Source organism: Lissotriton helveticus, chromosome 2_1 (genome assembly GCF_964261635.1).
Source record: "Lissotriton helveticus chromosome 2_1, aLisHel1.1, whole genome shotgun sequence".
NCBI classification, from domain to species: Eukaryota; Metazoa; Chordata; class Amphibia; order Caudata; family Salamandridae; genus Lissotriton; species Lissotriton helveticus.
In genome coordinates, this window is record NC_136059.1 from 752,506,479 (window position 1) to 752,533,457 (window position 26,979).

Consider the following 26,979-nt stretch of genomic DNA (forward strand, 5'->3'; position numbering starts at 1 on the left):
AATGTGATGGCTGAATCCATGATGAAGAGACTGCCAAGCTTACCAGTGCTGAGTGATACATCTGTTAAAGTGTTTGCTTTTTGAGCCAGTGAACCTCTTGTATTAGCTGGGGTATTCTCGACGGTGATTTCTCATGGCACCCAATCCGTGAAAACAGCTATATATGTCCCCAAGGAGGGTCACAGAATGCTATTGAGCTCTCAGACCACTGAGAGCCTACATCTGATGGTTTTTGCACTGGCTATCCATCAATGGACTATGGATGACTTGTTAAGTCAGTACTCGCAACTGTTTGAAGGCATAGGTTGTCTGAAAGATCGGATGATCAAATTGCATATTGATGAATCTGTTCGACCAGTGGCACTACGTCATTGGCGTGTGGCTTTCCATCTTCGGCCGAAGGTGGAGGCGGAGTTGATAAAATTGGAAGAAGCTGGCATTATTGAGAAAGCGGAGGGTCCGACTCCGTGGGTATCCCCAATTGTAGTTGCCCGCAAACCTAAACAGCCTGGAGAGGTCAGAATCTGTGTGGATATGCGATTACCCAACCTGGCAATTAAAGGGGAGCGTCATCTTACTCCCACGGTTGATGATATTGTGGTGGAAGTCAGTGGGTCCAGGTGGTTCTCTAAAATGGATCTCCGTGCTGGATATCATCAGTTGATGCTTGACCCTACTTCCCGGGGGAATCACCACTTTTTCCACACACGTTGGGTTCAGGCGCTATAAACGATTGAGTTTTGGCATTTCTAGTGCTGCCGAAGAATTTCAGGACACTATTCGGGGAGTGCTGGCAGGACTGGAAGGAGTAATTAATGTCAGCGATGACATTTTGGTTCATTCTCCCACGTTATATGGACATCATAGTCGTCTGAAAGGCGTATTCCAACGTTTGCTGGATCATGGTTTAACTTTACACACAGAGAAATGTGAATTTGTGTATTGTATGTATTGTATTGTATGGCGTTTTTGTAAAGCACATGGTTACCATGAGGCATCCCAGCGCTAAGATATAGTGAGACTCAGAAGGGGGGGCGTGGAGAGGAAGGGGGGGAATCATTTGGGAAAGAGGAGAGTTTTCAAAGATTTCCGAAAGCGGAGGAGACCGGGTTCCGCGCGAAGTTGCAATGAGAGAGAATTCCAGTGGGAGGCCGCGTTGACCGAAAAGCGGCGGCCTCCGGTGCGAGTTTTCTTAATTCTAGGCACCATGGCCAGGAACCCATTGTCAGAACGCAGGGGTCTGTTGGGTTTATAGGCAGTGACCAGATTTCTCATAATCGGGGGTCCTTTACCTTGGAGGATTTTGTGGGCAATGCATAGGGACTTGAAAATAATCCTCTCTCGTACGGGGAGCCAATGAAGTGCTTTGAGAGCAGGTTTAGCTGATGACCTAAGGGGGATACCCATTAGAAGCCTGGCAGCGGCATTTTGGGTTTGTTGAAGGTTGTTAATTGTAGCTTCCGGGGCTCCCAGGAAGATTGCATTGCTGAAGTCTAGTCTAGAATGAACTAGACCTTGTATCAAAAGCCTCCTAGAATGTTGCGGGAGGAGGGGAAGGATTTTGCGGGCGGAACGGAGTAGGCCGAAGCAGGTACCTGCTGTCTTTTTCGCATGAGTCTTAAGCGAAAGGTCCTACTCAAGCCAAACCCCCAGACTTTTGATTTCCTTTCTCGGGGTGGGTGGGACCCCTAAACAAGTCGGCCAGATGGAAGGGGGCAGAACGGCCGACTTGTGGCCTAACATCATGATTTCAGTTTTTTCTCCGTTAAGCTTGAGTGCGGAGTCACACATCCAGGCATGGATCTTAGTCAAGCAAAGATGGAGATTGTCGGAGCATTGACCAAGCTGTGAAAGTGAGACGACCAGTTGGGTATCATCGGCATAGCTTATTATTTTGATCCCGAAGGGGGCGACCACCTCCTCCAGGGGGGCCATATACACATTAAACACTGTGGGGCTCAAAGATGAGCCCTGCGGCACACCACACTGGAGGGGAATTAATGCAGATTGTGAATTGCCTTCCCAGACTTGGAAGGTGCGATTCGAAAGAAAGGACGATAGCCAGGTCAGAGCAGACCCTCGTATTCCGACTTCGGCCAGGCGGTGGATCAAGATACGGTGATTCACCGTATCGAAGGCCGCACTCAGTTCCAGGAGGATCACTGCCACTGATCCTCCTGCATCTAGAATGCGCCTGGCCTCCTCGATGACAGTGAGGAGAGCGGTGTCAGTGCCTTGGCCTGGGCGGAATCCAGTTTGGGAATCGCGCAGCCGATCATTGGACTCCAAAAAGTGGGAGAGTTGGTAATTCACCACTTTTTCTTTGATCTTACTAATCCCTGGGAGAAGAGAGATCGGTCTGAAATTGGCAAGCTCTAAAGGGTCAAGGTGAGGTTTTTTAAGAAGGGCCTTGACAATGGCCCCTTTCCAACTGGGAGGTACAATGCCCTGAGAAAGAGAGAGGTTGATGAGCTTGGTTGCCTGGGTGGAAATGGTGGCAGCTATCTGTTTTAAGAAACGCATCGGGGCAGGGTCACTAGGGGAACCACTCTTAATGCTGGGTAAGATTTTGAGGAAATCCTCCTCAGAGATTAAATTAAAGGTGTTCAACTGAGGGGTTAAGTCCGGGGGCGGGATCTCATAGTGTGAGAGGCTCTCCATTTGGGGTAGGGTGGAAATGATATTTTTGATTTTCTGATCGAAGTGAGTGGCAAGTTCGTTGCATTTAGCGCCTGAGGGATCTTGGGGTAACGGGGGGTCAGGGATCTTCAGGAGTTCTTTCATAATCATGTAGGTCTCTCTTGTTGAGTTAGAGGCATTCTTGATTCTGTGATCATAAAATGTAGTTTTGGCATTTCTGAGGGCGACTTTGTATGCTCTGATCGAGTCGCGATAGGTGTTTTTGTTGGCCGTGTCCCAGTTTCTTCTCCAGATGCGCTCAAGCCTCTTACAGCCTTGCCTAAGGTTTCTGACCTCAGGAGTGTACCAGGGGGCGGAGCCAGTTCTGGCCTGCTTTTTTCTCAGGACTTTTTTGGGTACGACTAAGTCCAGTGAGTTAGAGAGCCAGTTTTTGAAGTTAGTATCGGCCACAACAGGGTCCAAAGCGGGGGGTGGGAGGGAGCAATCTAGAATATCAGTCAATTTTTCCACTGAAAGTTTCGACCACATTCTGTCGTAAGTGGTGGTACTGGGTGTATGAGCAGTTTTGCACTCAACCTGCCACGTAAAAGTCAGGATAAAATGATCTGTCCAGGGGAGGGGAGACGGGGGACTGGTTTGAAGTGACCCGATATTGGAGAGTATCGGATCTAGAAGGTGACCTTTGTTGTGCGTGGCTCCTACGTTCCTGAGATAAATCTCATAGGATAATAGATCAAGTAGCAAGTCACAGGCTACTTTGTCAGAGGGTTCATTGAAGTGGAAATTCAGATCACCTAGAATGGTGAAGTTAGGCGCGGAGAAGGCTAGAACGGTAACCGTTTCTAGGAGGGAGCTGGTGAAATGACCGGAGTGGCCTGGGGGGCGATATACTAACAGGCCTGTAAAGGAGGTAGTACTGGAAAGTTGGAAATAGAAGTGACAGTTTTCGGAATCCGCGATTCCGCCGTCCTTCATCCTGACAACTGACATTTCATTCTTTGGTTATAATTTTTCTCAAAATGGTGTGTCTCCTGATCCTTTGAAAGTGTGTGATATACAGACTGCCCCTGCTCCTGTCAATGTGTCCGGGTGAGAAGTTTCATGGGCATGGTGAATTACTGTCGATGCTTTATCCCCGGATTGTCTACTTTAACAGCCCCTTTACGAGAGCTTACAAAATCCAATGTTCCATGGGATTGGGGTTTTGAGCAGGAATTGGCGTTTCAAGCTACAAAGAGGGCATTGTCTGCAGATACCACCTTGGCTTACTTCAATCCGGCATTGGACTCGGAACTTGCTGTGGATGCAAGTCCCGGTGGACTGGGGGCAGTGTTGTCCCAGCGTCAAACAAATGGTGAATTGGCTCCTGTAGCATATGCCAGTCATGCTTTGACTGCTACTGAACAGCGATACTCTCACATAGAAAAGGAGGCCATTGCAGTGCATTGGGGATGTCGTCATTTCCATCTGAACTTATATGGTCAGCCTTTTGTAGTGTACACGAACCATAAGCCACTCATTCCTCTATTTATGGGTTCTTCTTCAAAACCACCACCGCGGATTGAGAAGTGGATTCTGCGGCGGCAGGATTATTGTCTGACAGTGGTTTTCCGTCCTGGGGCATTGAGTCCAGCTGATTATTTGTCCCGGCATTTTCGACCTGCCTCTGTTCTGGCGGTAAATGATGCTGAGGAGACCGAGGAATATGTACAGATGGTGGTCGAGCGGTCTCGGCCTCTCCCAATTTCTCTGGAGGAAATTGTGGATTCCACTGTTCATGACGGGTGTCTTCAGTTATGCCTGGCTGCCATTGGGACTGGAAAGTGGAACGGAGTTCTAAGTGCCGCCAAGTGCCGTACTGATGATGGCCGATCTACTTTAGCAGCGTTGTTTCAGGTTCGGAGTGAATTGACCTGTTTCCCGGAGGGATGCTTGCTGAGGGGATCGAGGTTGGTGATTCCAGCAAGTTTGCAACAGCGGGTGGTGGATCTGGCTCATGTGGTCCATCAGGGGGTGGTGAAGACGAAGTCTTGTTTGAGATCCAAGTTATGGTTTCCTGGTTTGGACTCTCTGGTGGAGAACACTGTTTTGAGTTGTGCTCTTTGTCAGGCTGCTGGGGGGGAGATGCTCCCGCTCCTATCATCACTGAAGAGGTTCCTTCGTTTCCTTGGCAGAGGGCTAGTGCTGACTTCGGATGTTTACCTGATGGTCGTCGCATGTTGGTGGTGATCGATGACTTTTCCAAGTATCCCGAAGTGGAGATTGTGGACACTACCACAGCAAGTCGTACAATTCCTTTGTTCGATAAAATTATGGCCAGACATGGTTTAATTTCTGAATTACGTACTGACAAAGGACCCCCCTTTTCCAGTCATGAGTTTTCCTCTTATTTACAGTCAAGGGGTGTTTTCCATCGTAAGGTGACTCCTTTATGGCCTCAAGCCAATGGGGAGGTAGAACGGTTTATGCGGACCCTGAATAAAACCCTTAGGATTGCTGTTACAGATCGTCAGGACTTGGATTGTGCTATCTTTCTGTTTCTGAAGGAGTACCGGCTGACCCCCTATTCCACTACTAAAGTCAGTCCCATGTCCTTGTGTATGAATCGTCCTATGGGTGATTTCATGCCAGTGTTGGAGTCTCATCCGGCCAGTAAGGCTGTCGTGGCAGGAGAGCTAAGAAAACGGCAGGTGAAGACCGACAAAGTGGCACTGAGCCGAGGGGCGAAGGCCCAGACATTTGCTGTTGGTGATGTAGTAATGATGAGAAATAGGCATCGGAAAGGGAAGTTTAGTTTGCCATTTGAGCCTGAGCCTTGGGTTGTGAAATCTGTTCATGGCACTAAGATTACGGTAGTGAGGGGTGGGGTAACCATCTCAAGGAATGTTTCTTTTTTTAAAATGTTTTATGAGAGTGGTAATGACGTTCAGGACAGGAGTCACATTTTGCCTTTTGATGCGGGTTCAGTGTCATCAGATTTTGGGGATGTTATACCAGCGTGTCTCCCTGGATGTTGTTCCAACATGTCTTCCTCCTTTGGTCCCGGTAGGGGTGGATGTGGGATTTGGGCAAAATGATATAATCCCTGTGTCCCCCACTCGTGACCTGCTGTTAGGCCCTGAACACCAACCGAGGGGCACGGGTCGCTATCAATTGAGGAGTTGTCCTGCTCGTTCCACACGTTTAAGAGATTATGTCACTTATGTAAGTTAATAATTTAATTTTGCTTTGATTGTGAATTGGGGAGGAATGTGATGTGGTCATGGCGCTTACCTGAATGAGAATGGTGGCAAAAGGGATTGCGCTGTCACAGCTGTTGTTAATAAAGGGTGTTGGGCTAATTGGTTAATTTGGGGTGGGATTTGTTTGGTCAATAAAAGAGTCCTGGTTTGGCCAGGACAACGAACAGTCATACCTGCGTGCATTGGTGATTACTACTTGCAGACATAAAACAGTAGAGAGCCAGGAGTCCTTTAAATTGCATTAATTCCGGAAGGTAGACAACAGACAGCAGCCCATGTAGCAGCTCAAATCCAACTGCCAACGGCGTAGCTGGAAAGAACAAACCATTGTGTTGTCATAGATGACACATGGAATACAGAGGTGCTGAGCCAGCACCAGGAGAAGGTGGAAATAGAAGAACAGCATAACATAACCAATAGGTGAACAGTGAAAGTACAGCAAAACATAGCCCATAACAACATTTCTTTTAGGCTAAGGTATTAATGAAAAGTGTATATTGATGTGTCCTGTCTACCGATCCACCAATCCACACAAATGCGCACAACACGATGATAAAGAGTTGATGCAAAGAATGTCACATTAAAATTTGGGCAATGCAAGTTTAGAAGCACACATATTTCTCCCCTTAACAGATAACAGAAACACTTTAATTGCAATATTGGTACTTTTTTCATGATAAAGAATTACTATTTTATGAAAAAGCAGTTCCTCGGAGAGGCAAATTATAGTGAATAGTAATAAATGTAAATTTCTTCCCACACATCCCCTGATTAAAGCATCTTTTTTTATTCTTCAAACTGTATACAAGAATTTTACTTATGCCTATGCACTTTATTTCAGTAAGATCCAGCGTAAAATAACAAGGATTATATTTAAGCTGGTAGAACTATAATTCTGAGAGACAATGCACTATAATTGTATTCAAGAAGGAATGGTGGCAATACAGTGTTTTCATTTATTACACGTGGACAGAATTATTCCACAAAACGTATGGAATTGTTGGTTTTAATGATTAATCTAGATGTAAGCTTAGTAAAAAAAAACACATATCTCAACAAAAGCATTATAGATTTTGTTATGCTGGATATCGGGCCCCAATATAGATTTTTGGGGGGCCTATTTATCATGCAGTTGCAATATCCTTGTGAAATGCAATGGGGCCCAAGGACGATGCATCTACTATGTAGGATTTATCAAGCCACGCAATGCCACCTTGTGTCACCCTGTGTGGCTTGATAAATATAAATTAACACAGCACAAATACTGCATCGCATTTACTCTTCCCCAGGGAGGCGTTCAATGGGTGAGGGTTGCTGTTCCTACGCATCCACCTATGGATTTTGGCGCATTTCCAGGTTTACCACTACTGATAGACCTGGGAATGCATCAAAATTCTGCGCCTCCCCAAGTTAGGCATAATCAGGAGAAACATTTTTATCTCTCCTTGTATTTTCCTCTCCCTAAGGGTGCCCATTCCTGGCCAAAAACAATCCTGTATGCAACACAGGCACCTTTGCACCATGACGTAAAGGTGCCTGCATTAGGGCTCGGTAACAGTTTATGCAACAGCACAAGTAAAGGACAGGGATGACCCGTATAACGTTAAATATGGCACATTCCTCTCCTTTCCCTTAGCGCAGTGCAGCAAGGTGACTTGCTGAGCTGCATGAAAGTTTGATAAACCTGCTTCTTTAGCTCCCCCATAACTGTGCACAGAGAGGGGTGCAATGTTCCTTACAAAAAAGGGACATAAAAATCCATGATTGTGGGACCAACTCGGAGATAGGTGGTTGTAGGTAGTCTGTTCTGTAGAGTCCAAACGCTTAAAAGTCATTAGTGTTTATACACTTATTGAAGATGATTCCTCATTCAATGAAAATATACTCTTTGCCCTCGCCCCACTGAAAGGCTAAAAAATAATAGTCGGGAGTTTACCTTTTTTTCAGATCCCATATTTCAACTCCTGCAACTCAAATAGTGGACAGAGTAAGAGTAACAGCACAAATATGTGCTAGATTTCCAAGAGATCTGAATCTTTATGCCATTGGAAAAGGAAACATCCAGACAAAAATAAATATACATGCTTATCTTTTTGAATATAAAAAGGCCACACAGCTAGATATATTTCTCCTCTCAGAATCTTTGCAGAGTAGCAACCAATCAATTGTTCTTGAAGGATCCTGTCATCACACTGCTGTTGAAAAAATAACATGATACCACCCAAGCCCAAACAAACTAAAAGATGGATTTTTAAAACACTAATGCTGGAAGATAAGATATGGATCAATGATATAACAGTGTTTATAAAAGAGTTTTTTTGATAGCAACTCGGTGACCGCAGAGGTAGCAGTAGCCTGGGGCGAATTTAAGGCATTACGTGGTTTTATGCAGTAAAAGAACTACCTATGAATTACCAAGAAGAACGAGACAATACAAGATTTAGAAACAAAAGTGTGGCTCGCCCAACAAAAGGCAAAAGGGAAGAATAGATCAAATAAATACAAGAATGGCAAATATCTAGAGAGAATTTGAAAGGTTAAATGTATAAATCAGCCAAGCTGAATAGTAATAATTATTTGCAGATGTGCCACAAAGGAAGTGAATTTGCAGGCAAGACTCTAAGCATGAGCTGCCTGGAAAAACATTTAAATATTAGCACTTTGACTATCCAAAATGAATTGTGGAAGAAAGGGAGCCTCAAGGAATAATGGATGAACACGATGTAAATATCCATTCTAAAATGCCTGTGTGCATTATGAATAATAGTATTATTATAATAAGTATTATTATTTTTGTACTTTTATTAGGGTGACAAACAAAATGGTGAAATTTGCCACTGATGGTAGACTATAACTTGCACCCCATCATGCACTGCATATGATTTTACATATGTCATGGCTCATGACATGTTAAAAGACATCATTGAGGACATCACTGATGTCAGTATTCCCAGGATTCAAAAACACTCAACAGATGACCAAGTAACACTATTTGCGGCCTTGGACCCAACCCTTCAATGTTGGCCAATCCTTTCTATGCACGATCAGCGGCTGTTTGTTCAGCAGTAGTTAGCTGGTCAAACATTCATGAGCAGCCCACTGCACATTGTCTTCAGCCTCATACAACAGGAGATAGAAGCTGAGAGGTAAAATAGGCCAGGATCTCTGCACATTTCTCTGCATTCAACTGCTACTGCATACAGCCATGGGCTGCTTTTTCTGAATTTTTCAATGTTTTATTGTTCACAGTTAATACTACTATCATTGATGAAGTGATGCAAAAGGGTCAAATCCATTTAATCCTCCTGTATTTTCTCCTTTTGAACTACCTGACTTTTAACTTTTAATGTGAGTCTCACTAACTGAGTCCCACTCATTGGTAAACTCTGTTATAAAGGATAGATACTGCTAACCAGCAATGTCTGCTTTTTAGGATTCTGCCTGCTGACAGCTATTATAAGAGGTTCTGGCTGATGTACATGAGGATGTGAACGTGACTGTGGGCACATATGTGGGGGCCGGATAAATATATTGGAAGTGACCGCACGCACATCCCTTCATGATTCTCTGGATAATGGATTTATGATCAAGGTACATATTATCCTATTATGATTGATTGTTAAAGCAGATCCTTTACTGCCCTCATATGATAGGAAAACCAGAGAAAAAAGTTCCTTAAATAATACAGATCTAGCTGGATTAGGGTCACCATGTATAGACTATAAAATTGGAATGTGATACCCCAATGAGGATTCTGGTAAATCATCAAAAATGTCTTTCGGGTTATTTCAACAATGTGGGTGGCCTGATTGAAATGGGTGTTTGATGTTTATTTGATGTACATTTTCAGTGACCCCATGAAGAATAATGGACATGGGAAACTTTGGTAGCCAATGGCCTGCACTTAATTAACTAATGAAATGTATTTATTGATAGTTTAAAAAAAATGCATATTGTGAACTTATTAGGTTCTATCAGCCTGATTCATCAAGGTACCGTTTTGCGAGTCTCTAATAGAGATTCATAAGGAATCGCTATTAGAGACTCGCAAAACGGTATTCATGTAGGAATTGCTAAATAAATAGCGATTCCTTCACATTCCTTATTTGCGAGTAGCAAATTGCTACTCGCAAATAAGGAATAACTCCCCATTCATTCCTATGGGCCAAAAGGCCCATAGGAATGAATGGGGAGTATTCCTTATTTGCGAGTAGCAATTTGCTACTCGCAAATAAGATAGCGATTTAAAGGGTGCCAGGGGTGTCCAAAGGACACCCTGTAGCACCCCTTAAATGCAAATTGGAACAGGTGTTGCGCACACACATGTCCAAAGGACATGTGTGTGTGCAACATGCAACTTAGAAAAATGCTTTTAAAAGCATTTTTCTAAGTTTTTGCTATTTACCGAGAGGTCTGACCTCTCGGTAAATAGCGGCCCGAAATTGCGAATTAGCAATTTAAACTTGGTTGATGAATTGCATTTAAGGAATCTCTAATAGAGATTCCTTAAATGCAATTCCTCGCACAATAGCAAATTCTGTAATAGCGATTATTGCATTTGGGATGATGAATCCCAAATGCAATAATTGCGCTTGCAAAGGGCCAAATTCTCAGAATCTGGCCCTTTGCGAGCCGATTTTCGTTTCATGAATCAGGCTGTATCTCCCTTAGTTAATATTGTTTTATTGTATGCAGGTTTTTATGTTTAAAATTGTCCTGATAAAGGCGGGGGATTGATTCCAACAACCGCAGAAACACCGCATCTAAAGAATTTTAAGGAAAAAAGCTTTTTTATGAATTGAAAATTGTTTTTAATATTTTTTGCGTCTTTTTAAATATAGGGTGTATAAAGTGTGACTATAAACAACAGATAATTTGTCTTTGAAATTTTGCAAATCTGGTACAATGTTTAGATTACATTTGGTATATATTAAAAGGACAGCCACATTCTTTCAAAGCATGCAATCTTTTTACTGAATATTTATCGATTTGTACATTGTAAACCTTTTGAACAATTTAAATAACCAAATATTTCTTAATAAACTAAGGAGACAGTCATAGTTGGCAAAACAGAGTTAAATATTGTAAATTATTCAGTGCAGCCCTAAATAACTACTAGTTGATACACTGAGGTTGTATGGATGTTTAAGCATAGCCCGAAAGAGATATTGTTCATTGGTTTACTTACCTTGTCCCTTTTGGCTAAGAAGGGTAACTCTTTTGTACTTAGTGTCTTAGTGAACAATGCATTACAGTAAAATTTACACCAATGTACAGTTTCGCATACCTTAGGCCTAGAAATGACTGTTATTGTAGGATAAAAAGTATAAATCCACTGTCACTTTTGTTATATTTGCTCTAATTTTGGCACTTGAGGACTTGTCTTAGTTCTCTGGATCAGCTCGTAATTAGATTCCAGTCTCTTGATCCTCCCTAGTAAACCAAGTTAAGTACTCTGCTGGCCAAATGCAGTGTCCATGGCCTCCCCACATGATAGAGCCATTTGGCAGTGCTTGGGCTTGTTCCTGTGAAAGGAAGGGGTGGAGTCCTAATGTTGATGTGCTAATCACCTTTCACACTGCCCCTGGCCTAAGAAGGCTCACTCTCACAGAAATAAATGAGGACAGCCAGACCTCTGAAGCCAAAAAGAAGAGGAGTTTCCCTTTGAAGTTTTAGTGGAACTGGTCCCTATAAAATGACAACTGCCTACCACCTTGGGCAGATAAATAATGATTTTGGCGCTTTTTCATGCCTTTTTTTAAAATATAGACACCATTCTAAGATGGTGCCCACTGCTCTGAAGAACCTTCCTGCCTCTGCGGGTCTGCCCTCTAGTATGTCTTCGCGCAGACAAATGAATGTTGACAGGACAGAAGCGGAGGAAATGGGGTTTGCCTCAACTTGGAAACTCCAACACTGGCGGTATGACACAGCAAAGCTGGGACTTTTGAAACGACGGTGGATACTGTGAGGGGAATGGGTGGGATATGAGGAAATAGAATGGGCAAGTTTAGAATTTCTCCCCACCCGCCCCTCTATATACCCCTTCCGTAGTCTCAAAATGTGTAAGCTGGTTGACGACTGTTTTACGCCTCTGACGAGAGGTCTCTACTCCTTCATCTTTAAATTCAGGTGTGAAGCGGTAATACCTATCCCAAAACAAACTTGCCTTTGATGGTGTTTAAGCCTGGGAATATGGCATTTAGAAGGCATGTCTTGCGCTTTAAGTATGTTGGAATGTTGTGTTGCCTGTTTAAAAAAAATATATATATTACCTACTGGCGGTCGCCAGTAGGTAGTTATAGTTAGGACCTAGTTTCCATAGGAAATCCTCAACATTCTATTTGGATTAACTTTGGCCCTGGTGGATGAATCTTTGCGAATTTCTCGAAGAAGATGGCTCGGTCCGCTGCGCTCCTTCCCTGAAAGTTTGGGGGGGATTGGTGAAGTGGGGGCTGAGATAAAAGGGGGGTCCCAAAACGTGTTTTCTCCATGTTATTTTCCATGCGACGTTTAGACACGGCTACAGGTCGAACGGCTGAATGGATTTATAGGAAATTTGGCAGAACTGTAGAGTCCGGCTCGCAGATTACGCTTTTTTTGGAATGGTGTAAATCTGTTCAGTAGTTGCTGAGAAAATTAAACTTAAAGTCAATTATATATCTATAAGCGCGCAAGGGTGCGCGCACTCAACGGCTGCGCGCGAGCGGAATTTTTTTTGCTGCGTGACGTCTGTTAATGTTCGATTCGAAGGAAATCAGGAAGTGTTGACCGCCATTTTGTCACTGTGAGTAAATATATTGTCATTTCAAAGCATTGGAACATGGAAAGAGGAGAAGGTAGAGATTGTTTTGCTGCGTAGGTTCTCTCAGGGTGTGCAGTAAGGCCCATAAACGCGAAAATATATATATATATATTTTTTTTTTAAGTTGCGGGGTGCGCGCACTCGAGCGCACACCTATTTACAAGAGTGTGAAAATGGAGATAAATCAGAAGTTTGAGTGCTTTGATATAAGGTGGCTCTGAAAAGAGCCCTTGTGTTAATTGAGTTTTTTCTGCATTTATAAGTAAGTACCGATGCAGAGTCTGATGTTGCAGAGGAAGATTTGTTTTCCTCATCCGTGAAATGAACACCATCTGTCCTATAGATGTTTTGCATGTGGTAACGCAAGTTGTTGTGGTAAATAGAACCCATGCTATATTCTCTGAGGAAAGCAGAAACAGATTTATTAACATGTCTCCTTGCTTTCTCAATTTGTGCACAATGTTGATTGGACCAATTCCATTTCAGTCTTTGGCATATATTGGAATATACCAAGGCAGTTCGAGGAAAAAGTGTCATCAATTGTCGAAAGGTGTCTTTTAGAAGCATTTCCAGACCTACCCCAGTCAATGTGCCATCTTAATCCTCTTTGCCCAATCCACGTTATCTGCACATTTGGTAAATCAAGGTTGGAAATTCGTCTGCTTGCTGCATATTTTCCACTCCAGTGAATATAGCTGTGTCCTAAAAGCCAAACCTTCATTTTCAAGGCAGATGCACTCGTACTCCGATGGGTTCTGGAAGTGGAATGGCAGTTAGAAGCTGAAAGTCAGGATAAAAAAATGGATGAAGCTTGGTGTGGTTGGAAAACAAAAAATGATTGGTTGATTCTAATACGTGAAGATTGAAGACTACGTTGCATGTTAATGTTATGTAAAAGAAAAAGTAGTATTGGGTGTGAAAAAAATGACATGTAACAGAGCTGTGGATAGGCAGGTGTTTCTGGAGGGAAAACAGTGTTGTTAGTTTGCTGTAGAACGTTGAGATATGAACTTTTGACCTGTGCCTTCAGCCAGGTGCAGAATGAGGTGTTACCATGGAAACAGTCAGAGATGGCAGTGGGTGATGGGTGACTTTTATGTGACATTGAAAATATTGTGAGGGACAACCAACTGAAATGTAAATTTGAATACAAAATTTTGCGGGAGGAAATATGATTGGCTGAAGAGACATATATGAGTCTGTATTGACTGGATATCTGTGCCATTGAATTTTGGTTGCAGTGATAGCAGCATAATTGAGACTTCCGTCAAACGAATATCTATTTTGTGACTGTCACTGTTGTACATCGTACAAAGCATTGGTAAAGGTAAGTCTGTAACTGTTTGTTTTGTCATGTACCGTAAAATATGGTTTACTCACAAACAATGATTGATTTTCCTCATAGTTTGAAACTAAACTCATTTTTGGCTGTCATAATGTGTTGTATTTCTAAAACTATTTTTAATTTAAATGTGAAATATGAAGTATAAAATATGTTTAATATAAAGAGTAATTATTTCTGTGATTTTGAAGCCTTTATATATAACGAGAGAAGTTGTTTATGAAGTGAAAAAATGATATTAGCAGAGAGACAGATAATGCAGATAGAGAGAGAAATGGTAAATTACATGTGATAACGTCGTGAAAAAATGTTAATGGTTAATGAATTCGTAAACTTTCTGTCACACGACAAAATTAGAGTGCGGTTTCTGGACGCGGCCTGCATTGGTGGGTGTAGGGTGAGAGGGGCAGGTGGTTGAGTGAAATAAAATGAAAAGTTGGTATATTACATGTGATACCGTCTTGAAAAAGTGGTAATGCTTAATGAATTCTTAAACTTTCTGACAGACGACAAAATTACATTGTAGTTTGTGGCCGTGGCTTGTACTGGTGGGGTGAGAGGGGGAGGTGGTCGAGTAAAATAAAATGAAAAGTTCTGACCATGAGGTTGTACACAGATTTGTGCAGTAAATGTGTTCGTAAATTGAGGTACCAAACGGAGTATAAAAATATCTCTCTCACTCCTGCTGTTTGACTGCATCTTCATCTGCCTTCTGTTTTCTGTCTCCGTTGCCCTGTGTTATCTTATTGTGTGTGTGTCTGTCTGTGTCTGCCTTCAGTCTGGGCTGAGGAACTTTGCTGTGGAGGCACACACAGATAGTCGCATCAAAGTAGTTGGAACGTTTTCAAAAAACTATTTATATAATTGAAATGCTTTTTTGAAGCACAAGTGAATGTTTTCTTTCAGAATTACCGCTCGCTTGCTTCCATAGAGCAGAGGGTATGTTGTATTTCACTACTTAGTGCCTCTGCATCTGCACTCTGTTCTCTGGTGGCTGGCGGAGAAGTGTTTGTTATTGTGGAGATTAAAGCGTGATAAGGAGTGAAATACGACATAGCGTCTGGTCTGTAGAAGCATGGGAGCAGTGATTAACACTGAGTGAAGCGGAACTGCGACGGTGCTTGAGAAGAGTAATAAATTATTTTTTTTACAGAGGTACAACTGTCTGCATGGTGCGCGACCTACTAAGAAAGGGTTCACGGGCTGTTATAGGCCTGTGGGTTCTAGTATGAGTAAATCAGGTCGACAAAAGAAAATATTAAGTTAGTACAGCTGAAGTTACGTGGAACACATGAATACTGTTTCAGTATACAATCATTTTAGTTGAGATTATGGATTAAAAGAGAGAACGTGTATATTTGAAATGTTTATTCAGAAATGCACTGTTTTCAAGGCAAGTTTCTAATCTAATACGAGTAGAGACATTGCAAAAAACAAAGTAATCGGTATAGTCAGTAGTACATAGAATACAAACGGTATAGTTGATGAAAAATGAATATGGTTTTGCAAAATTAATTATACACTCTTATGAGGAAGTATATTATATTTCAATAAATGGAAGAAGGTCTCTGGCCTTTCAGTTTAGGAACGATACATGAAAATGCTAGTGGTTAGACATTATGTCTTTATCAATCAGCTCTCTGCATGCGAAGCACTATCACGTTTCTGTTATGCTATTGTGTAAGGGAAAAAAAACGCGCCAAAACGGACAAAATGGCGAGAGGTGCATGTATGTAATCAAAATATTTCAGTTTATGGAAAATTAAATGATCAGAGGTGTCTGAGGCGGAATTAAGCAGTTCAAATGCGAAATTGCGTTTACAGTTATAAAAAACTCATTCTATATTTACACAATAATTAGGGCACATGTAGCATATATTAGCGAGTTTTGGTTCGAGTACGTTTGAAATAACATAAGATAAGTTATACAATAGAATTGTTGAGATTAGACTTTAATAAAAAAGAAAGTTACAAATCGAGTAGGTGAAGAAAAAAAATTTTGTCCACATAAAAGATCAAAATTTAACCAGTAGGAAATCATAATGTCCACTGTTAGTAAAGCCAATAGGTCTGTTCATGTTAAGAAAATATCCAAGAAAACGTGAAAAATATAGGGAGGCAAAACGAAATGTGGACGTCAATGGCTTGCATAACAGTCAACCCAGGATTGTATAGGCAAAGTAGGCAGCAACTGCTTCTAACAAGAAGTCACTGTTATGATCCGAAAACATGTCAGCCATCCAATTGAAAAGAGGAAAGCAGCATTCATGATCTGTTATTATCGGAGCCTCTAGTACCATCAGAGGACAGCTCGGTGGGTTTTCAATGTAGCTGTCTGTCTGGAAATCTTGCGCCGCTGCGAATATATCCCAATGACCCAGAACTCCTTGTATCGCTGCAAAGGCCATAATCCCTCCGTTGCAACAAAACTGTTCATGATCAATTAACGGATTCATGAGATGATTGTAATTCACTTCAGGAGGTACCAAGTTGCAGAGACATAAGTCCAGGGCCCACATGAAATCACAGCTCAGGCAATGAAATACAGGCTGCACACAGGTGAAATAGGAATATCGAAATGATAATCGATATGAAGTATTCAGAGTCGAGAGTGCTAAGATGCCGTAGTAGTCAAGCATCTTTTGGCGAAATAGTTCTAAGTGTTCCGGCTTGTTTGCGAAGACAGGAGGGACATCCATTTTGAAATAAACGAGATGGGAACACAAACGTCGCAGCACTGGCAGTTCAACACGAAGTCCACAGAAATAGGTCGTAGAGCATGCAGTGAAGAATAGCAGAATGACTTGATATAATTTTTGGCAGTCTGGTCACTAAACCATTGCTTAGTAGTTATAAAAAAAATAGCCTGTCTTGAAGTGGAGGATGCGTTTAAAATTAAGGGAGTCACCTTAGTACATTGTAAAGGAAGGCCACTCTTTTATAAGGAATAGTGTTGTCTGTGAATATTAGCTAAGTGAAAGATATGTTCGCGAACAGATGCTACGCTAACTTGTTTTTGTGACAATAAGGCTGTTGTTCATGTCTTGTGATTCAAGGTCGAAATTTGCTGCCAGATGGAAATATCAAGGTTCACATGCGTGGGGTAGATAAACTACATTCTTAAAGGGAAGCAAATGCAGAGTGATTTTTACCGCGTAAGCTTTGTCGTTTAAAAAGTCATAGTGATTTTCATTATATGTAACAAATAATATCACTGATGAAGAATGAAAAAAAATCGTTATAATAATAGGCACTGGTGTATTTTTGGAAAGATATGCAACATTACAGGGTTTCCACTTAAATAAGTCATGTAATTGAAAGTGCCTGCATGTGGACGACTAAATATATGTTTAGGCGTTTAATATGCAGCTTTGAAAAAAAACGTGCGTTTGTTTTAAAAATGAAATGTAAAGGTTTAGAGCAGGAGTTTCCAAAGCGGTCGTGGAGGGCTAGATGTATGGCAGATAAAAAAAATTACATGTTTTTCAATGGGGTTATCTTAAACATATGGGGGCATATTACGAAGCAATAGCGATAATTATCGCTATTGCTTGGTTAGAGACAAAAATGTACCGCTACGCTGCGGCAATTTTTATCGCAGATAAACCTTGGTATTACCAAGGTTTATCGCAAATGCGATAAAAAACGGCAGCAATGCATGAATATCGCTGAAAAGTCAGCGATATTTATGCATTACCGAGCTAATGCTCTTAGCCATGTTATCCACCTTCCATTGGATAACATGGCTAAGAACTGCTCAGGGCAGGTGTTAGCTTTTGGAGATATTCGCGCCTAGCACGAATATCTTCAAAAGTTGGTAATAGGAGATAGCGATGTTAGCGACTGTTTCCAGTCGCTAACATCTTGGCACGCCCACTTTGCATGTCATTAGTGATAAATATCACTGACATGCAAAGTGGGGCCCAAGATGGTCGCTATTTCCTACTAGCTGTCGCTAACTGGTGTTAGCGACAGCTAGGTAATAGGGAGATAATTTTATCTCCGCTTTCTTGGCTTTTAAAGCCAAACAAGCGGAGATAAACCCCCTTGATAATATGCCCCTCGTTTCTTTATCTACTGTGCAGTTTTTCTGCATGTTGCCTATTCTTTGATTTTTACTGTTGCTGTGTCTTATACATTTTCCAGGGGCGGGTATAGGGTCATGGCAGCCCTGGGCAGGGAGCGTAGGTAGGGGGCTCTGTAACAGGGGGTTTGGGCGGGGCGGAGCGTGCAGCCCACTGAATAGGGGGGGGTGGATCAAGGTTTTTGGAAGTGGAACAGAGCCAGAGCACGCCAAATTCCTGCCATGGGCCGCTACGCAAATGTGTATGCATCCTTAGAGGATTATTATATTAAGGATATATATTAATATGGAGGCCTCACCTCAAACAAACCTCTGGATAGGGCACACCTTATCGTCATCCTGAATCAATCATTTAAAATGTTAGGGACAGATTTATGATAGCCGTGTGCCTCTTTTGCGCCGCTGTGCGTCACTTTTCTGACGTAGCGGCGGCGCAAAAGATGCGCTATGTTGCGACATATTTACAACTTGATGCATCTAGGCAGATGTGTCATGCTGTAAAGTCCTGTGCCACATGAAACCTGCGTCAGGTTTCATATAGGCGTTTTGTTGCAGGGTGGGCAATCATTTGCATGAAAGTCCTGTAAAACTAACACAGTGAAATTTAGAAGATTTCACTGACTCAGCTTTATAGCATTGCTGAATCAAATCCTTACGCCTGTTTGAAACAGGCATAAGGAGTGATGCACCATGCAATGTGTGGCTTGCTCCTGTGCATTGCAGTAGACATGTCGCGCTTACGACGTGATTCCTGCAATGTGCTGCTTTTGCGGCACAGATGCGTGACGCATCTGTGCTGTTTTTGCTCAATGGTGCTCCACATTGTAAATGCGGCACACCATGGGTGGCAGAGCAGTGGTGCACATTAACTGGTGCATCTCTGGGGATGCGCCAGTTAACATAAATCTGCCCCTTTACATTTAAGTATGAGCAGGGGACACAGAGTTGGTGAGGCTTATCCAAGGTTAAAAAGAGATGAGTCCTGTTCACTGAAAACTTGGACATAGGCCTCACCTCCTCAGCATCGCTGGACATGGCTAATTAATAGCTGCAAAATATTACTCTTGTTAAACAATTTTACTATTATAGTCTCTGAGATTTGTCTCTTACTCTGCAACATCTTATTGTTCTTCTCTTTCTTTAAAGATAACGACAACATCAAGCATGAGTGATTATGAGCAATCTGTTGATCTCGATATTATCATTGAAATTGTGATTAAAACATCAGTGGAAGTAGATCCCTTAGATGATTTAAATCCTGAGGATGATGAAGAACATGATGAGGATGCCGATTTGTCAGAATTGTATGACATAGGGTGGGAAGCTGACCTGCTTGAGCCTATGGAACTATAAACATTTATTTTTAAAATTTACTGGAAATAAAAAGTAAAAATGTAAACCGTTTCATTTAAAATTAAACACAACTTCAAAAACAGGTTATGTGTAGTGTCTTTAATAAAATAGTCAAATATGCTCATAAAATTAGATCAGATTCACATATAAAACAGCACAGGTAAAATGTAGAAGCATTCCATTTCTTTCCTACTATTTGTGAATACTAAATTTGCCAATGCACTAAAAATTATTCTATGTAAAAATGAGAAGTAGTGTGTTAAATTTTTGACAATGATGAGAGAGTAAAAAAAGGTTAACCTGATGTTTTAAAGTTATTCACAGGCTTCTTTAGAGGAAGTATTCTATATGGTTGTAGCGTGGGTGTTTCACTTTTTTATAGGTAATAGAATGCATTCTGTATGCTGTAGCAGGAGGAGTACTACATGCTTGAATATTCTTCAGTGCTTATTTTCATTTCGTAAGTGGTATTGAGACCGACACAGAACTTCAATGGATCGGAGGGGCTGTTCCTGTGCATCTGGAGGACTGCCAAGCCGTTGCAGCAGTGGGAGTGAGGCCTCTCACGACACAGAACTTCAATGGATCGGAGGGGCTGTTCCTGTGCATCTGGAGGACTGCCAAGCCGTTGCAGCAGTGGGAGTGAGGCCTCTCACAGGGGCGTAGCGCAGCTCCTTTTGATGTTCACAATTGTAGATAACAGGGTAGAGATGTCTGTGGAATTTATAGATGGTTAGTCACACTAGAGTGTGGGCGGCGCCCCTAGCACTTCATTACGGCACACAGGGGAGTCGCGTTGCACAGTTTGAGAATCAGAGACTTAGGAGATAAACCTTCATAATAGGAAGGCTTCTAAGTGATAAAAATCGCCGGTGCTCGGCGTTAAAAATATCACTGCTATCGGTGGAATTTTCCACGGTGTTAGTGCTTCTACAGCAATGGGAACACAATACTGATAGAAAATCCTGTAACAATCTCAGTATTTCACATTATCGCATGAAAAGAAAGTCTTCCGAAAGATGTTGAATGTTGTTCTCTTTTGAGAGTACAAAAGATAGTGAGGGAAGTGGGTTGAGTCCTCCGTGTAAATTGCAGAATAGAAACTACTAAGAACCAATTGGAAGTGTTGTTTTCGAGTCACATGACTTCACATGCGCGTCTCAGGACGTGTACGCGGTGACAGTATCTGGTCACGTACGCCATTTGGAAGTAGCGGTCTAATTCAGCAAAGTTTCAAAACGTGAAAAGGAGTCAATCCAAACACATCCGGATTTAATATATCTTCTGAGCTCGATTCAAGCATACAATTGTTAAAGTATAAAACCTTTTATATTTTTTTTAAAAATACCAAGGTGTGTACATTCGGTCACGCACGAAAGTTTAAAAAGACATTCCGCTCCATTTAATGTAAATTTTCATAATAATAAAAAAGAAGCCTAGGTTTAGTGTCTTTGACGTACTATAAGTTCTTTGATGGCTCTATGAAGAAATTTAATAAGTTGCAAAGTTTTCACGAAATATATATGCGGGTGCGCGCACACGGTCGCGCACGAACGAAAGCCAAAAAAGCGGAGATAAACCCCCTTTATAATATGCTCCTGGAGCTCTTTTTGGTAGAATGGGTTAGTTCTGAAAAGAACTTTTTTTTTTTTTTTTTTTTTAAAACAAGTGTTATGTTGTTTTTGATGTTTTTAAACTTGCAACAACATTTTCATGTGTGAGACAGGATCAAAATGAAATGAAGAAATGTATCTTTTCTTGGGGCATTTATGACTCTCAATTTTTAGTTTAGTAAGAATGAGGCTCTGCTCTCCGTACAGAAGAATTTCTCCACATTCGTTGCATTTCATGTGCACCTTTGCAAGATATGGTCTCGACTCCATCTTAGCACTCGATGGAGATACAGGTCGTCCACCAGAAGATGTGCTGGCCACCTCTGATGGTAATAGCGTGGCCAGGGCTCTTGTCGATGCCTTTGCGAATTCCACAGGGTGCACTTGTTTGACATGCCGCACCATGGTATGTATGGAAAAGGAATATTTTTTTCTTGGATTTCCTCTTGAGAGAACCGAATTGCATATCGTGCAGGTAACTTTTGGCGCATTCACTTTCTTTTGTTCTTCAGGATAAGTGAAAAATTGCCAAATAAAAGATTCCTTTTTTCTTTTTAAAGGTAGTCGCTCATTTCCTTCAGATTCAGAAGATGAATGCGGGGCGGCAGCCATTTCAGCAAAGTCTTCCAAAGGATGTTGAACGTTGTTCTCTTTTGAGAGTACAAAAGATAGTGAGGGAAGTGGGTGGAGTCCTCCGTGTAAATTGCAGAATAGAAACTACTAAGAACCAATTGGAAGTGTTGTTTTCGAGTCACATGACTTCACATGCGCGCCTCAGGACGTGTAGTCGGTGACAGTATCTGGTCACGTACGCCATTTGGAAGTAGCGGTCTAATTCAGCGAAGTTTCAAAACGTGAAAAGGAGTAAATCCAAACACATCCGGATTTAATATATCTTCTGAGCTCGATTCAAGCATACAATTGTTAAAGTATAAAACCTTTTATATTTTTTTTAAAAATACCAAGGTGTGTACATTCGGTCACGCACGAAAGTTTAAAAAGACATTCGGCTCCATTTAATGTAAATTCTCATAATAATAAAAAAGAAGCCTAGGTTTAGTGTCTTTGACGTAGTATAAGTTCTTTGATGGGTCTATGAAGAAATTTAATAAGTTGCAAAGTTTTCACGAAATATATATGCGGGTGCGCGCACAAGGTCGCGCACGAACGAAAGCCAAAAAAGCGGAGATAAACCCCCTTTATAATATGCTCCTGGAGCTCTTTTTGGTAGAATGGGTTAGTTCTGAAAAGAACTTTTTTTTTTTTTTTTTTTTTTAAAACAAGTGTTATGTTGTTTTTGATTTTTTAAACTTGCAACAACATTTTCATGTGTGACACAGGATCAAAATGAAATGAAGAAATTTATCTTTTCTTGGGGCATTTATGACTCTCAATTTTTAGTTTAGTAAGAATGAGGCTCTGCTCTCCGTACAGAGGAATTTCTCCACATTCGTTGCATTTCATGTGCACCTTTGCAAGATATGGTCTCAACTCCATCACAGCACTCGATGGAGATACAGGTCGTCCACCAGAAGATGTGCTGGCCACCTCTGATGGTAATAGCGTGGCCAGGGCTCTTGTCGATGCCTTTGCGAATTCCACAGGGTTCACTTGTTTGACATGCCGCACCATGGTATGTATGGAAAAGGAATATTTTTTTCTTGGATTTCCTCTTGAGAGAACCGAATTGCATATCGTGCAGGTAACTTTTGGCGCATTCACTTTCTTTTGTTCTTCAGGATAAGTGAAAAATTGCCAAATAAAAGATTCCTTTTTTCTTTTTAAAGGTAGTCGCTCATTTCCTTCAGATTCGGAAGATGAATGCGGGGCGGCAGCCATTTCAGCAAAGCCTTCCCAAGGATGTTGAACGTTGTTCTCTTTTGAGAGTACAAAAGATAGTGAGGGAAGTGGGTGGAGTCCTCCGTGTAAATTGCAGAATAGAAACTACTAAGAACCAATTGGAAGTGTTGTTTTCGAGTCACATGACTTCACATGCGCGTCTCGGGACGTGTAGGCGGTGACAGTATCTGGTCACGTACGCCATTTGGAAGTAGCGGTCTAATTCAGCGAAGTTTCAAAACGTGAAAAGGAGTAAATCCAAACACATCTGGATTTAATATATCTTCTGAGCTCGATTCAAGCATACAATTGTTAAAGTATAAAACCTTTTATATTTTTTTTTAAAATACCAAGGTGTGTACATTCGGTCACGCACGAAAATTTAAAAAGACATTCGGCTCCATTTAATGTAAATTCTATTAATAATAAAAAAGAAGCCTAGGTTTAGTGTCTTTGACGTAGTATAAGTTCTTTGATGGGTCTATGAAGAAATTTAATAAGTTGCAAAGTTTTCACGAAATATATATGCGGGTGCGCGCACACGGTCGCGCACGAACGAAAGCCAAAAAAGCGGAGATAAACCCCCTTTATAATATGCTCCTGGAGCTCTTTTTGGTAGAATGAGTTAGTTCTTATGTATGGAAAAGGAATATTTTTTTCTTGGATTTCCTCTTGAGAGAACCGAATTGCATATCGTGCAGGTAACTTTTGGCGCATTCACTTTCTTTTGTTCTTCAGGATAAGTGAAAAATTGCCAAATAAAAGATTCCTTTTTTCTTTTTAAAGGTAGTCGCTCATTTCCTTCAGATTCAGAAGATGAATGCGGGGCGGCAGCCATTTCAGCAAAGTCTTCCGAAGGGTGTTGAACGTCGTTCTCTTTTGAGAGTAGAAAAGATAGTGAGAGGAGTGGGTGGAGTGCTCCGTGTAAATTGCAGAATAGAAACTACTAAGAACCAATTGGAAGTGTTGTTTTCAAGTCACATGACTTCACATGCGCGTCTCAGGACGTGTACGCGGTGATAGTATATGGTCACGTACGCCATTTGGAAGTAGCGGTCTAATTCAGCAAAGTTTCAAAACGTAAAAAGGAGTAAATCCAAACATATCCGGATTTAATATATCTTCTGAGCTCGATTCAAGCATACAATTGTTAAAGTATAAAACCTTTTATATATTTTTTTAAAATACCAAGGTGTGTACATTCGGTCACACACGAAAGTTTAAAAAGACATTCGGCTCCATTTAATGAAAATTTTCATAATATTAAAAAAGAAGCCTAGGTTTAGTCTCTTTGAGGTAGTATAAGTTCTTTGATGGGTCTATGAAGAAATTCAATAAGTTCAGATTGCAAAGTTTTCACGAAATATATAGGCGGGTGCGCGCAGTCGGTTGCGCACGAAAGCCTGGAAATGCACTATCCATTTTATTGAGAACTGTTGCCGAGAGTGCGCACACCGGGTCGTGCACGAAAGTTTAGAAAGGCTATTTTTATTTACAGGCAAATTTTAATGCGTTGAAAAAAAGGCAAGGTACAGACTTTCTAATTCTGTATCGCTTTACAAGGAGTCTCTATGCAACTTGAACAGTGAAGAAAACGGCCTGTTTCTGAAAAAAATATTGCCAGAACTTTATTGACAAAAGTATAGGTTGTATACACGAGATATTTCTGAATTAGCATTTTAAAAACCAATGAAATTCACTGAAAAAACCATAGGTTTTACACACGTTATAGTTAGGAAGTAGCATTTACAAAACCTATGAAATTCACTGAAAAAACCATAGGTTTGACACCAGTTATAGTTAGCTGGAAATTTTACTGATATAAAACCAATGAAATTCCACGTTATAGTTAGTTGGACTCACTATAACTTGCGCGTGTAATGCACTGCTGATGACGTCACATATTACATCACTCATGACATCACTGATGACACCATCCAGTGAATGTGTGTCTTTCTGAAAAATAAATATGTGTTATATATGTATATATTATTGAATATCTTAGTGAATACATATATTACTGAGTAATGCTTAAATATTTCAATATATGTATTAGTGTTTCACTTTGTGTATAAGTGGCTGCATGGGTTGATGAGTAGGTACATGTGTATGTATATAGGTTATTAGATGTTTTTCTTAGTATCAGTATGAGTGTTTGCATGGTTTGGTGGGGGTATTACTTACTACATAGATGCAAGAATGACTGAGTCTCTGTTTGTATGTCTTTTGAAGACAGCATATGTGCACAACTGTATGGGTGGATTAGTGTGCATATGTCTGTGTTAGTGAGTGAATGACTGTCTTATTAGTGTCTTTATCAGTAACTACATATGTTTTAATGTAGTATATGTGAATATTGATGTATATAAGTGACTATATGTGAGAGTGAGGGATTGTAAGAGTTCCTGTTTAAATTAGTATGTGTTTCTATAAGTGATTTTTTAATAGAGTAAGTATGTATAAGTTTCCTTAGAAGTAAAGTGGTAGTGTGTGTATAGCTGTTTATGCAAATAAATGGATGTTCAATAGTTTATTTGCATGTGTGAGTATGTGTGTGAATAACTTTTGGATGACTGTCGGTGTGTAACAGGATGTGTACGTGTATCACTACATATGATTAGTGAATATATGTATGACTGACTATATAGAACTGTTGGTGAATTAGTGCATGTGTATATAGATGGTGGAATTATTGAATTGGTTGTTGTAACTGGTATGGGTATCTCCATTTTTTTGAACATTTTAGTTTCTATTTTTGAATATGCGTTTCAAGGGTTAGATTACAGTGAAAGGAGGTCTGTCACTGTGTCACAAGGATGGTGTCATCAGTGATGTCATGAGTGATCTAATATGTGACGTCATCAGCAGTGCATTACACGCGCAAGTTATAGTGAGTCCAACTAACTATAACGTGGAATTTCATTGGTTTTATATCAGTAAAATTTCGAGCTAACTATAACTGGTGTCAAACCTATGGTTTTTTCAGTGAATTTCATAGGTTTTGTAAATGCTACTTCCTAACTATAACGTGTTTAAAACCTATGGTTTTTTCAGTGAATATATATATATATATATATATATATATATATATTACCTACTGGCGGTCGCCAGTAGGTATATATAGTTAGGATTTTTTCTCTATGGGATTTTTGAAAATTCTATGTCTAATAACTTTGGCGTTTGTGGACGGAATTGGCTGAAATTTTCAGGAAAATGGCACATTTTGTTTCTAAGCAGCCCTTGAAAATTTGGGGGGGGTTCGTCAAGGGGGGGCCGAGAAAAAAGGGGGGTCCCAAAACGTGTTTTTAACATTGAGTTTTCCATAGGGCGGTTGGCCTCACTTTTAGCCCGAACGGCTGAATGGATTTGCACGAAACTTGGCAAAATTGTAGGGACTGGTAGCCCGATGTGCCTTTTGTAGGTCTCAATATATGTGCTCCAGTGGATTTTGAGAAATTAACGTTTAAAAAAAGATATATATCTGTAACAGCGGACCTGGCAGCGTCCCAGGACGCGTACTTTTCGCGCAACGGAGCTTTGTGAAGCGAAGCTGATTGGTTCTCCGGCGTCTGTCAACATTCCAAAAAGTCCGTAGCGGCCGCCATCTTGTCTCTCGGTAGGATCGAGAGACAAGAGGAGGTCAAAACAAAGGGGGAAATAACTATAAGGGGGCATAGTAGATCCTCGCTGACCCCCTAGGTTTGATGTGGAGGTTTTAAAAGGGCCCCGCGGGGCAAAAAATAATAATAATAATAATAATCGAACGGCTGAATGGATTTGCACGAAACTTGGCAAAATATTAGGGACTGGTAGCCCGATGTGCCTTTGCTAGGTCTCAATATATGTGCTCCAGTGGATTTTGAGAAATTAACGTTCAAAAAAAGATATATATCTGTAACAGCGCTCCGCTTCGCGTAACGGAGGTTTGCGAAGCTGATTGGTCATTCTGTCACTGGGCTATAGTTGGGCTACATCTGGCTGATATTTGGGCTACATTTGTTTTTTTGTGTGTCTGGTGGCCATCTTTGGGCTACATTGGGCTACATTGGGCTTCATTGGGC

General features: G+C 41.1%; 1 protein-coding gene across 1 annotated transcript in view; it reads left to right on the forward strand.

Annotated features, from left to right (window-relative positions):
* Positions 1-9,400, forward strand: part of LOC144819488 (myb-related transcription factor, partner of profilin-like) — a 522,799-nt gene extending 513,399 nt beyond the window's left edge. Inside the window, exon 4 of the transcript XR_013607400.1 lies at positions 9,316-9,400. The gene's annotated coding sequence lies outside the window, so the exon portion shown is untranslated. The remainder of the gene's footprint in view (positions 1-9,315) is intronic.
* Positions 9,401-26,979: the final 17,579 nt, after the last annotated feature.